This window comes from Notamacropus eugenii, chromosome 3 (genome assembly GCF_028372415.1).
Source record: "Notamacropus eugenii isolate mMacEug1 chromosome 3, mMacEug1.pri_v2, whole genome shotgun sequence".
In the NCBI taxonomy this organism is placed as follows: domain Eukaryota; kingdom Metazoa; phylum Chordata; class Mammalia; order Diprotodontia; family Macropodidae; genus Notamacropus; species Notamacropus eugenii.
This window is the reverse complement of record NC_092874.1, coordinates 246,572,909-246,586,951: the sequence shown is the minus strand read 5'-3', so window position 1 is coordinate 246,586,951 and position 14,043 is coordinate 246,572,909.

Here is a 14,043-nt window from a genome sequence, read left to right as displayed (position 1 = left end):
GTTGTAGGTACCTGGGAGCCCTGAGGGACTGTCATACATTTTAGAAAGGAGGGAGGTTGGGATGTTCCACAGCCGATGAAGTAGAATGGTGTGGGGTATTGGAGGATAAGGGTATGTGTGGTTGTATTGGAGACAAGCGTGACAATTTGCTATCTCTGAAAGGATAGAATTCTCCTTTTCCATCCTCCCATTTGCTGATGACCATTGTGCTACATCAAAGTACCTCCAGTGTATTGCCATGAAGAATGACAAATATGAAGATTCTGCAGAAATAAAATGCAGCATAATGTAAACCAAAGGTAAAATATCAGAATGAAAAATATTTGTATTCATGTAAATGCAAGATGACAGATTTCAGAGTGGGCTTTAATGGCTTGCCATTAATGCCTACACATTTAAGCACAGTTAAGTAATTTTATTGTAAGATTGATGTATACAAAAATTAATGAGAAATGAAACTAATTTCAAAAATAAAGTACAAACAAAAATAAAGACAAGAGACTGGGGATGGTTCTGGAAATAACATAAGAACTAGGGTTGAAATGTCACTTTGTCTCTAGATCAATTGGCTTGAAGAACAGATGCAAAGTCTTTCAAAATATCTTATAAACTTTTTCTCCTTTGTCAATTGATAAGAAAATGGGTTTCTGGTACTGATGGCTGACTTTCTCCTTTCCATATGACTTCTGACTTCTCCATAGTTTCTCTTGACTGATAGTAGTGGTTTCTAGACTATGGCATCAAGGACACACACAGTCCAGAATAGTTGTGAAGTTTCTGTACAGAACAAATGCCCATAGGCAAAACAAAATAGCATGACAAGTCAACAAGTCCCTTCCTGTCAATACAAACTGGGTAAGTGTCAATGAGGAAATCATTAAATAGTTTCTTCACCCGGAAACCAGTAATACCTGTTGTCGGAAGACACATATTACAAGGAACACTTTCTTTAGATGTAAATAAAGTTTTGCCAACCTATAAAGTATAAGAAAAGAAAAAAGAACTTGAGACTTCTCACTGAGTGGGAAACCAATGGCAAGAACCCTAGACTAAATAAATGAATCAATAAGTATTTATTAAATGCCAACTATATGTCAACCACTGTGTTAGCCACGAAATGCAGCAATACGAAAGTGAGATTGTCCCTGTGCTCAAGTTTACATTCTGCTGCCTCTATTTCATTCAAATCTGTCAAAACAAGAATGTTACAAAACAAATGGTCATTAAAGCAGCACAGAGCTGAATGTCTATGCTGTGAACTAGTGAAAATTACAAACAAATGGACAAGTCAGGTTGGAGGAGCCTGAGGAAGATAGGCACACATACAATTTTTTTAATTCATTTTTTATTGTGAACTTAAATTTTAAACAGGAAAATTCTACAAAACAAAGAACAGATAGAAACTTGTAGATGAATATAATAAAACGTCATTGTGTAGTGAGAAAAGACAAATACAAGGAACTTGAAGAAACAAGATTTGTATGGACTGATGAGGAATAAAACAAGTAGACCATTACACAAGGGCTAAATGGAGTAAATAGAACAATTTCTAAAAGAAAGAAATGCTCTAAGTAACTGGAAAGTCAATAATAATTATAGAAATTAGCTAATGAAACATAACACCTTCTTCACAGCTGAGAGCGGCATACCTTGTCATGTAGAATCATGTTTCTCTTTTGTATATGACAGAGTCCAATTCCAGGGTGAGAAAGGGATAGAACATTCAGAAATGATTTCCCTTTTTATTTATTTCCAGTTTATCCTGTATATAGTTTACTGTGTATACATTTGTTTGCATGTTGTTTCCCTTGTTATATTGTAAGCTCCTTGACTGTCTTTTCCCTCTTTTGGGGTTCCCAGTGCTTATTACGGTACCTGGCACATTGTAGGGTACTTAGTAAATGTTTATTGAATCTAATTAAATGTATAAATATATAATCACATTATATATTATATATGTAAAATATAAAACCTTACACATATGTATGTGTGTATATGTATATATACATGCATACACATACACACACGCGCACACACACACACACACACACACACACACACACATATATATATATATATATACATATACATACATAGCACCAGTAAAACTTTCCTCTGGGGCAGGAGGGGAAATAAATGTAAATGTTGCCAATCCCAAGGACTAAAACAGTCTATACCCAAATTCTTTTTAAAAATTACTCTTATAGGAGAGAATACATCACACATTCCATACTTCTGTTTAACATAATTAAAACCTCCTTGGCAGCCCATCCTACATGTTCTTGTATTGATTCATCCCAGAGAACAGTCTTCTGGAGGAAGGAAACTAAGAGGTCATTCCCCTGTGCGGGAAGCCTATCCAAGGAGTAAACTCCCTGTCAAGGATCTACAAGTACTACTACTCACTCAGTGGTCGCGCCCTAACCCAGCAGTTGGGACTTCCCCTTCTGTAGGAACCACATAGGTAGACGGAGGGTGAAATACCATATCTTTGCCCCTTTAGACATCTCAGCTGAGGGACAGCCTCCATTGCTCAGCGTGGGCTGAGTTTCACTTCCTTGCTCACATCAGAAAGCAAGTCATCTCTTAGCAGTCATCCTCTGGTCTTATGAGCCCTTCCTATTGAAGAGTTGTACAATATTTACCATAATGGCAGCAATGTGGAGGGATTCCATCAGTTGCACATTATAGTAAGCAAAAGTCTACACTAGATCTTACTTTGCCAAGGTTTCTTGCACAGTCCATTCCACTGGGGCTTGGGCCATTGGAGCCCCCACCACTTCCATTAGCCACTGGTGGTCTTCACTATCCATTGTGCTAGGTCCAACTAAAGACTGCACTTAAGTAACACTTAACCTTTGTCTGATCAGTTTCCTCAAATATAAAATGGAGATATCAATAGGACATACCTTCTAGGTTTTGGTGGGGATCAAATCAGATAATATTTTAAACCATTTAGCACAATGCCAGTACATATTAAACACATATTACATAAATACTTTTTATCTTCTTTCTTTTCATCCTTTTTTCTTTCCTTCTCTCCATCTTTCCTTTTTTTATTTCCTTCATCCCTTCTTGTCTTCACTTATTTCCTTATTTATTTATTCCTTCTCTTCATTCCTTCCTTCCTTTCTTATTTTTTTTCTTTCCTTGACCTGAGACTTTCATTTATGTGTCAGTAGAGCAAGTATAGACTCTCACTGCTGGGATATAATCATGCCCCTCTACCTGGGCCTGGCCAAACACTTCTCTGGGCACTGTAATATTGGGGCATGCCACTTCCCCCCCATTCCAGGCCTTGAGCACTGCCCACAGTATTTGCCACCCAGATTTGGGTTGAAAACTTCAGGGGCTGCTGGTGCCTCACCAGCTACTCTTGTTCCAGAGCCTGTCCAATGCTGGTGTCTGAGTATTACCTCCTTATGATGGTTCTGAGAGCTGCCACTACCTCTCTGCCAGGACCAGGCTGTTGCCATATGTACTGCCTTTCTTGCATTCTGAGCTCTGCCCTGCTCTGCCAGCATGAGCATTAATGTAGGAACTGTTGCTGTCCCTTTGTTCTAAGAACTACTCTGGGGACCATCCCACAAGGCCTCACTAGAAATTCCAGAGAGAAAGAGGGTCAGTACACAGGAACAAGGGTAGAAACATCTCTTTTAAATCATCATAGGAGTGTCCACTTTTTTTTTTTTTTTTTTTTTTTAGCAAATCACCTAGGAAGCCTTTGACATGTTTCTCCATACCCCAATTCCAAAAAGATCTTTGGGATTCCAGGAAGGCTGAAGGATTTTCCTTTCAGGAGCTCAACCCAATGCCTTACTCTGGAGAGTCCTGCAAAGTTCATACACAGATCTCCCTATAAACTCCTGAACTCTATTTGAAAAGTCCCAATCAGTTCCTTCAGCACAGTTTTTGGACAAGTCCCCAAGTTCACCTTTTAGAAAGGACCCAGGTCTCATACAGTTACCAGGCCTATAAAACACTATCATCTTTTGATGTAAAAATTACACATATTCAACAAACCATAACTGATACAATTTTTCATCTTCAGGGGATGGTTTTTAAGGTCACAGAGTACATTTATATCTGTTTCTATCTGCGGCCATTCCTGCTAAGAGCCCAAAGAATGTTTGCCATCCAATCCATCTTTGGCAATATGAGCTTTCTTATGGAACCAAGAGAAGCAGGGAAACCATCCAGGTCTACCTTTCTCTGCACTGCCCCTTCCCCTAATTGCCAAATTCAATGGCCTCTCTCAATCCTCATTCCCTTTGATGTCTCTGCAGACTGACACTATCATCCTCTTCTCCTTGATACGCTCTTCTCTCTATGTTTTCAGGGCACCATTTTTGAGTTATGTTCATATCTGACCACTCTTCAGTCTCCTTTGTTGGATCTTCATCCTGGTCATCCCCATTAACTAAGGGGCATCTTATCCCCTAGGACTCTGTCCAGAACATTCATCTCTTCCCCCTCTATTCTACTTCACTAGTTGATCTCCTTAATTCCTCCATTTTTCCTTCCTTCCTTCCTTATATCTGTCCACATTTCCTTCCTTGGTTTCTTCATTCCTCCTTTTTTTCTTTATTTTTAATTCCTTTATTCTTTCTTTTCATCCTTCCTTCCTCAATACTATTTCACTTGGTGATCTCATCAGCTCTCATAAATTCAAGGATCTCTTTTGCAGATGATTCTCAGATTTACCCAAGACCTAATCTCTCTGTTGATCTCCAGTCTCACATCCCTGATTTTTTCAGACATCTCAAACTGGATGTCCCATAAACATCTCAAACCCAATGTGTTCAAAACCGAACTCATTATCCCCCTTCCAAATGTCCTTATTGCTTTTGAGGGCACCAATATCCTTCCAGTCTCATAGGCTCCTGAATTAGGTATCATCTCTCTTTGATCACTATGTCTCACCTTCCATCTCCAATCTGTTGCCAAGACCTGTTGGTCTCACATTTGCAACATATCTCAAAGACATCACATTCTCTCCTCTGATGCTACCATCATCCTGATACAGACCCTCATTACCTCACACTTGGACTATCATAAGAGCCTGTTGGTGGGACTGCCTGCCTCAAGTCTCTTCTCACACTAATCCATCCTCCATTCAGCCAACAACATGATTTTCTGAAAGCATAGGTTCAACCACATTCCCCTTCCACCCCCAACTCAATAAACTGAAATATTCTTTATCAGCTCCAGGATTACATGCCTCATTTTGGCATTCAAAACCTAGCAGGGCCAAGAGAACATTGTGTACAGTGATAGAAATACCGTCTTAAGGGCAACATTGAGCAAAAAAGTAGTTTTGACTATTATAAACACCAGAGTCAACTACAAAGAATATGTGAGGAAAGACACTGCCTGAATCCAGAGAAAAAGCTGATAAATAGATGTATAGAATGATTTCACATATATATGTATATATATGTGTGTGTATATATCTATATATATGTATAAATGTACATATATATGTCTATTTGTGTCTAATCATCTTTAGGGTGAGTGTGGGGAAAAGGAAATTTACATAACTTTATTATATACTTAAAAAGAATAGCAAATGGTATATAATAGATTTGCAGTTTTATGTGCAATCATCTTTTTTATTATGCCATGTTATAAAAATGCTTGTTTTATTCCATAAATTAAAAATAAAATATAATATAAATAACATAGCCCCACAGTCACCTTCCCAATCTTCTTAGACCTTACATCCCCCAGTTACTCTCCCGCCCTGTGATAAAAGACTCATAGCTATTCCAAGACATAAACACTCTATCTCTTGGCTCTGGACTTTTTCTATAACTGTCCTCTGGGTGTGGAATCCTCTCCCTCCTCAACTTCGCCAAGATTCCCTGACTACTTTCAAGTTCCAGCCAAAAATCGGGAAGCCTTCACCTATCTCCCTGAATTCTTGTGCCTTCCCTATTAATTATTTCCTATTTATCCTGTACATAGAGCTTTATTGCTCTTTAATTTTCCTTCATTTCATTCTCAGCATTTAGGATAGTACCTGACATAGAAAGGGCTTTAGAAATGTTTACTGACTGACTGGTCCCTAATACAAAAAATATGAGAATTTAACAAACTGTAATTTATATAAGTTATAGTCTTGAGGTCCTGAGTGTTCAAGATACAGAGTGTATTTGCACCTGTTCCTAATATCTCAGTGCTGACAGTTTACTGTCCAATCAACCCCTCTTGGGGCAATAGGAGCTTTCTCCTGGAATGCAGACAGCACCAACAGAAGCAGGAAGGCCTTCCAGGGTTCTCTTTCTCTGAATTTCCCCTCCTCCACTTGGTTGTTTCCAATTAGCTGCTACCAGGCCAAATACTGTAGGCAAGATTTGATTTTGGTCTCCCCTAGTGGATCAAGTTCAAAATGGCAATGAAAAGACACTGAACAGTGAACTAAAGAAAGTTTGCTCAGTCATGTCATGTCTGAAACCAAATGTCCAAAAAGTCACAGAGGTTATGCAACTATTGTTAACTTGAAAAATACCCAAGGTCTCAAATCATCACAACTACAGTTAACTCTAAGAAATCAAATCAAATAAAAACAAAAATTTTTAAATGTAGCCAACTGTGGTTATAGGAAAATGCTATCTTTATTCTGTTGGAGGAGGGAAACCAGACACATGTGTTTGGGATTCCTCAAGGAGATCTGCTTTAAACAGGCCAAATCTTTATACATATAACAGTGGCTGTGCAGTGAGCCGTAGCCCTGACAGTGAAGGGTAACAGCAAAAATGAGATGTTTTATCATAGCTGGGCTTCATGACCAGAATGTGGGTCCTGAAGGTGCCTGTCTGAGCTCAAGAACTGCCTTGGGATGGTGTGAAACAATTCTGGAATCACCTACCCAACAAAACTGAGTATAATCCTTCAAGAGAATAAATGGATATTCAATGAAATAGAGGATTTTCAATTATTCTTGATGAAAGGACCAGAGCCGAATAGAAAATGTAACTTCTAAATACAAAACTCAAGAAAAGCATAAAAAGATAAACAGGAGAGGGAAATCATAAGGGACTGAATCATTTTTAAATGTTTACATTCCTACGTGTGAAGATGATATTTATAACTCATAAGACCTTTGTCATTAAGCAGGTAGTTACAAGAGTATATTTATATATATATACACACACACACACACACACAAATGTGTGTGTGTGTGTGTGTGTGTGTGGATATGGAGAGAGATGGGGGAGGGCACAGGGATGAGTTGAATATGAAGTTAAATAAAATTAAGTGTTGAGAGGAATGTACTGGGAGAAAGAAAAAAGGAGAGGTAGAATGGGATAAATTATCTCACATAAAAAAGGCAAGAAAAAGCTTTTACAGTGGAGAGGAAAAGGGGAAGGTGAGGTGGAGTAAGTTAACCTTTCTCTCATCAGAACTGGCTCAAAGAGGGAATAACATACACATACAAATGTGTATAGAAATCTATATAACCCTACAGAAAAGCAGGATTGGAAGGGTATAAGAAAAGGGGAGTTGATAGAAGGGAGGGCAGATTGAAGAAGGGAGTAGTCAGAAGCAAAACACTTTTGAGGAAGAACAGGGTGAAAAGGAGAGAATAGAATAAAAGGGGGTATGAGGAATATAATGGAGGGAAATACAGTTAGCAATAATAACTGTGAAAAAAGATTTTGAAGCAAATTTCTCTGATAAAGACCTCATTTCTCAAACAAATGGAGAACTAAGTCAAATTTATAAAAATAAGAACCATTCCCCAATTGACAAATAATTAAAAGATATAATTAGTTTTCAGATGAAGTAATCAAAACTATCTATAGCCATATGAAAATATATTCTAACTCGCTATTGATTGGAGAAATGCAAATTAAAACAACTCTGAGGTATTATCTCCTACCTATTATATTGACTAATAGGACAGAAAAGGTAAATGACAAATGTTGGAGGGAATTTGGGAAAAATGAGACATTAATGTACAGAGTTGTGAATTGATTGTGAATTGATTCAGCCATTCTGTAAAGCAGTTTGAAACTATGCCCAAAGGGCTATAAATCCATTCATACCCTTTAACCTAAGCATATTATGTCTACTGTGATGTCATCCTGGCTAACTGTAAGTCTGATCTTCTGTGGATCTCCACAGACACTAGGAGAAGAGGGCTAAGAATGGGGAGAACAGTTTCAAAGAAATGTATGATTTGTTTTTCTTATTTTTTCAATTTTTTGGGGTGTTAATATAATTTGAAACTAAAGTTCTCAGTTTAAAAATATCACCTGGATCACTCAGGAACCAAATTTTCATGAGTAAAATGTGAGAATGGGGATAGGGAATTCAAGTCTTATTTAACTTAAAACTTGACCAGTTCTCTCCTTCCAAACCCATTGTACTAAATCAGCAAGTTTATTTTCTATGGGATTGCATAATCTGAGTCCAAATTTTAGATTAGATCCTTAGCCATGCCCCCATGACCCACCCCATACCAACTGCCTCCACTTCAGCACACTGAAGCCTTACAGGATGGAAGAATATAAAGCCATTGCTTGTCATAGTGTAGTCAATTAGAGAAGGTGGTATTTCTTAAAAGAGATTTCAAGGTTTATGGGGAAGAGTCAGAAATTCTGGCCAAAATGCCCCTTCTGCCTCAGTGTTAGGCCAACAGAAGTGCTCCTGCACTCCAGTGTTGAGGGACAGAAGTTAGAGGTAAATGGTTCCTGTATCCATCTAATTACTATTGGGTTAAGGTTCAAATTGTTCTCCAGAATTATGCTGATAGTTTTCCTAATATTGAGCTGTTGAGGCTTAAGGGTGCCAGGACCCTGAAATAATGATGCAAGTCCTGCCTTGAATGAATCCGACCCAAGCTTTCTTTCAGTCAAAGACAAGATTTATTAGAACATTCGTCAGGGTGGGCATGATTCTAAAAATCCACCATATTGACCAGACTCTTAAAGAATGTGAGCATTGGCCAGACTCTTAAAGAATCTGAGCTTTGACTACACTCTTAAAGAATCTGAGCTTTGGCCAGACTCTGAAGGAATCTGAGCATTTTCATGGAGGGAAGACACGTTTCATACAAAAGACTGTGGGAAAGGCTACAAGCCAAGACCAAAGTAGAGGGATTATTGGTGCATGATTTTTTGTTTACAGATGATTGTGCACTCAATGCAGCCTCTGAAGCTGAGATGCAACAAAGTATGGACCAATTCTCTGCTGTTTGTGCTAATTTTGGTTTAACAATTAACACCAAAAAAAACAAAGGTGCTCCATCAGTCACCACCACACCATCCATATGTGGAAACATCAGTTACAACAAACGGAAAAGTTTTGAATTCTGTGGATAAGTTCAATTACCTTGATAGTGTACTTTCCAGGGATGTGTACATTGACAGTGAGGTTAATGCAAGCATTGCCAAAGCTAACTCAGTGTTTGGGAGGCTCCAAAGAAAAGTATAAGAGAGAAGAGGTATTAGGCTATCAAACTGAAGGTCTACAGAGACATTGTGCTGATCTCATTGTGGTATGCCTGAAACCTGGACAATATACCAGCACCATGCCAGGACTCTGAACTGATTCCATTTGAATTGTCTTAGGAAGATTCTGAAGATCACCTGGCAGGATAAGGTACTGGACACTGAGGTCCTGACTTGAACTAAACTGCCAAGCATTTACATTCTGTTTCAAAGAGCTCAAGTCCAATGAGTTGGTCATGTTGTTCAAATACAAACATATGCTTGCCAAAAAGACTACTTTATGGAGAACTTGCATGGGGCAGGCGATCACATGGTGGTCAGAAGAAGTAATACAAAGACAATCTCAAGGTCTGTCTCAAGAACTTTGGATTTGATTGCATGACATGTGAGACACTGGCACAGGATCGCTCAGCATGGCATGCCCAACATCAGAAAAGGTGCTGTGCTCTATTAGCAAAGCAGAATTGAAACAGCACAAAGGAAAGGTGGGATGCACAAATCTGGAGTAACCACCCCAAATGTTCACATGGACTATCTGTGCCCAATCTGTGATAGAGCAATCCAAGCTCCTATTGGTCTGATCAACCACAGTCACACACATTGAAACTTCACTTTATCATGGTGATGCCATTTTGGTCCTCTTCTAGAATGAAGGACAAAAACCAATCAATCAGAAGGAATGGACACAATCCTTCAAACTCTCTCTTCATTTTTAGTGGCTCCCTAAAAGAGCTTCCCCAGTAAATGCCTTTATGCTAGGGAATGCCTGTAATGGAAATTTTCATCAGTTCAGACTGATCCCATTAGTCCATATTAAAGGATCACAGATATAAAAGAGATCTCAGAAGTCATCTAGTCCATCACCCTCATTTTACAGAGGGTTTAAGTGAGATCGGGGGAAATAAAGTGATCTGTCCAAGGTCCTACAGGGAGGAGGAAGTGACCAAGGTGAGATTTGAAACTGGGTCTTTCAGCTCCAGAATCTGTATTTACAGAGTGTGACTATACAACTTCTAGCCATGACTCCTTTCTGTGACCAGTGAACAAAGCTGTTTTTTTCTATATTGTTGTTCTCTGTGGTCAGTCAACTTGGTCCAGTGGCTAGAGGGCTGGAATTTGTGGCAGGAAGACCTAAGTTTAAATCCTTCATCTGTCACTAGCCGACAGCTGAGTGATCATGAAAAAGTTAATTCATTCTGACAACTCCCTAGTCTTCATCTCCTCTTAGCTTGTCTTAAGGATAAGTTAACTAATAATAATCATAATTATACTTCACTGCCCTTTTCAATTTGAAAAGAAAATAATGAAAAAGGATTCTCCCCTCATGCTTGATTTTGTTCCTAATTTTTTTAATGGATGACCCTCAACCTTTTATCATGCACCCTTCACCCTGGGCCTGATTTTAAGTTCTGACATTAACACTGACTATGTGTTTGACCTTGGACAATTCACATCTCCTCTCTGAGTCTCAATTTTCTCATTTAAAAAAATGGGAATAACTGTCTGCTTCACAGGGTTATGGAGAGAAAAACACATGGTAAGACTTAGAGTGACTCAAGTCAGTTTGATTAGTGTGCTGTGTTTCACTTAGCTCTGGAAGGAGATGAATAAGAGAAACTGTCTTTCTCTACTACAGCCCCATTTATCTGAAATGTAGGAAAATAATCTCTCAATATGGTTTCTATCACCTTAACAAGTAGGATTGGTTATTTTAGATAAAATAAACCTGAAACTTGCCTATGTCTTCTTTCATTTCTCCTTCAGAGCTTCTGAAAGATAACCTCATTGAAGGAGCAAACTGTGCAAAGAAGATTGTGGGTCCAACAAGGCTTTCAGGCATGATATGTTTGCATTCACTATAAAGAATAATTCACTTCTTTCAGTGATGGGCATGTTCAGTTGAAGGGGGGTTCGAAGACAAAATCAAATCTTTTTTTTATTGATTGTACAGCAGCATTTAGACTGGTAAGGTATATCCATACTAACAATCATTTTTTTTTTTTTAACAATACTAGGGTTGTATGGTGCTGCTTCTCCAATTCTGCAGAAAGACAATAGATCTGTGTAATAGTGATCTAATAAGGAATCACAATGTTGGAGGTGCCCACTAGGAGGCTCTCTACTTGAACCACCAATCAAGGGATCATGTAAGTACTATTTCTGGGCTGTCCTGGAGATAATCCTTTCCTAAGAGACTGCAATAGGCATTCTGGTCACCAGAGGGTGCTCAGCCACAAGATGTTGAAGCTACTCTGCCCATCCTCCAGCTATGGTGTGGTTCTGTTCTCTGCACAAAGCAGTCAGTATTAAGCTCATGCTGGCAGGGTTCAAAACAGCATCTGGAATGAAATATTGCTCGAAATATTAAAATTTGTGGTCTGTGGTCTATACTACTTCATGAGCCCCTAAATCTTTTGGGTTTTTTTTTTCCCTCTCAGGTCCCTGTCCACTGCATTCTTTAATTCAGAAACTTAGAATTATATTATTATGGAGTTTATTTTGTGTTGAACAAAGTGGAAAAGGTGTAGCCCAATTTATTCATCTGTAATCATTTTCTATTGGTTGACCTGTCACTTATTCGAGTGTATCTGGGGAGAATTCCAATTACCCTCATGGGAAAGGAATAATGCTAGGGGTATTTCCTCTCTATTTGAGAATCATGATCAAAAGAGAAGTCTACTTTCTCCCTCACTAGTACAACAGGATTTATTATAGGTGGGAGTCTCATTAACACAGATCCCATTTCTCTTGATTGTTTAGGATCTCTGTGATGGAGACCTCTCCTGACTGTGCTGGCCTCCACTTGTTCTGCTATGTATCCCACATTCAAATAGTCTTATGGAGCCCCAACTATTTTCAAGAGCAGTTTCTAATTTCTTTACTGTCCATGTGGCTGTCCCCGCCCCCTCCCCCCCCCACCTTGTTCTTTCTTCCTGTTTCCTTCCTTTTCTGGAAGCCTCAATATCAAGTCAACAAAAAGAGAAAAAGAAAAAGAGATTTCTTAATGTATGAATAGCACAAGTTGAACTATTTACATTCCTACATGGAAAGGTATTTGCAGCTCTTGAGAATTTTCTCAGTATTTGGGTAGTTAGAGGGATTATATACATATATATAAACAGAGGGCATAGGGTGAGTTGAATAGGAAGGGATGATATTTAAAAAAGTAAAATTAAGGGATGAGAGAGGAATATATTAGGTGGAGAAAGGGAGAAATGCAATAGGGTAAATTATCTCTCATAAAAAAGGCAAGAAAAAGCTTTTTCAATGGAGGGGTAAAGGAGGGTGATGAGAGGCAAAGAGTGAAGCATATTCTCATCACATTTCACTTAAGCAGGGAACAACAAGCACATTCAATTTGATATGAATATCTATCTTACACTACAGGAAAGTAGAGAAGGGGATAAGTGGAGTGGAGGGATGATAGAAGGGGGGCAACTGGGAGGAGGGAGGAATGAAAAGCAAACACTTTTGGGAAGGGACAAGGTCAAAAGAGAGAATAGAGTAAATGGGGGGCAGGAAAGAATGGAGGGAAATATAGTTAGTCTTTCACAACAAGACTACTATGGAAGTCTTTTTTGCAAAACTACACATATATAGTCTATATTGAATTATTTGCCTTCTCAGTGGGAATGGGTGGGGAGGGAGGAAGGGAAAGAAGTTGGAACTCAAAGTTTTAGGAACAAATGTTCAGAATTGTTTTTACATGCAACTGGGAAATGAGAAATACAGGTAATGGGGTATAGAAATCTATCTTGCCCTACAAGAAAAGAGAGAAGATGGGGATAAGGGAAGGGATGGGTATGATAGAAGGGAGGGCAGACAAGGGGAAGGGGTAATCAGAATGCACAGTGTTTTGGGGTGGGGGCAGGGGAGAGATGGGGAGAAAATTTGGAACTCAAAATGTTGTGGAAATGAATGTTGAAAACTAAAAATAAATAAATTTTTTTCAAAAAAGGAGAGTTCTGAGGGACAGAGTCAAGACAGCAGAGTAACAGCAGAGACTTGCTAGTGCTCTCCCCTCAAACCCAGCCAAATACCTGTAAAAAATTACTATAAACAAATTCTGGAGCTGCAAAACACACAGAATGACAGAGTAAAGCAAATCTCCAGCCCCAGTCAGCCTGAAAGGTCACTGGGAAGTGTCTATCCCACCATGCTGGAAGCAGAGCACAGTCCAGCATGGGCCTTGCTGGCATAGATGGAACCTGAGCAGGTCTAGGGGACTGAATCTCAGGCACCTATGGTGGTTTCCAGAATTCATGATCCCAAAATGCTGAGGGCAAATTGGAAGGTCAGTGGAAAAAACATGTGGGACCTTTGTGAGAGAGTAGAGTGTTCTAGCCCCAGCCCCAGGGCAGCAGAAGGAGTCTGCAGCAGCAGCAGCAGCAGGAGCAGGGTAAGCATCAGTGACTGTTTCTGGACCTCCAGGCCCACAGATTGTGGGGGGATGGAGTGGCTGACTATACACCTCCCACCCCCACTGGAAGCAGAGAACTGCTTTAACAAAGAGCTCAGAAGACAAGTAAATAGTTGGGAAAATGAGCAAAAACCAGAAAAAGAATCAGACTGTAGAATCTTACTT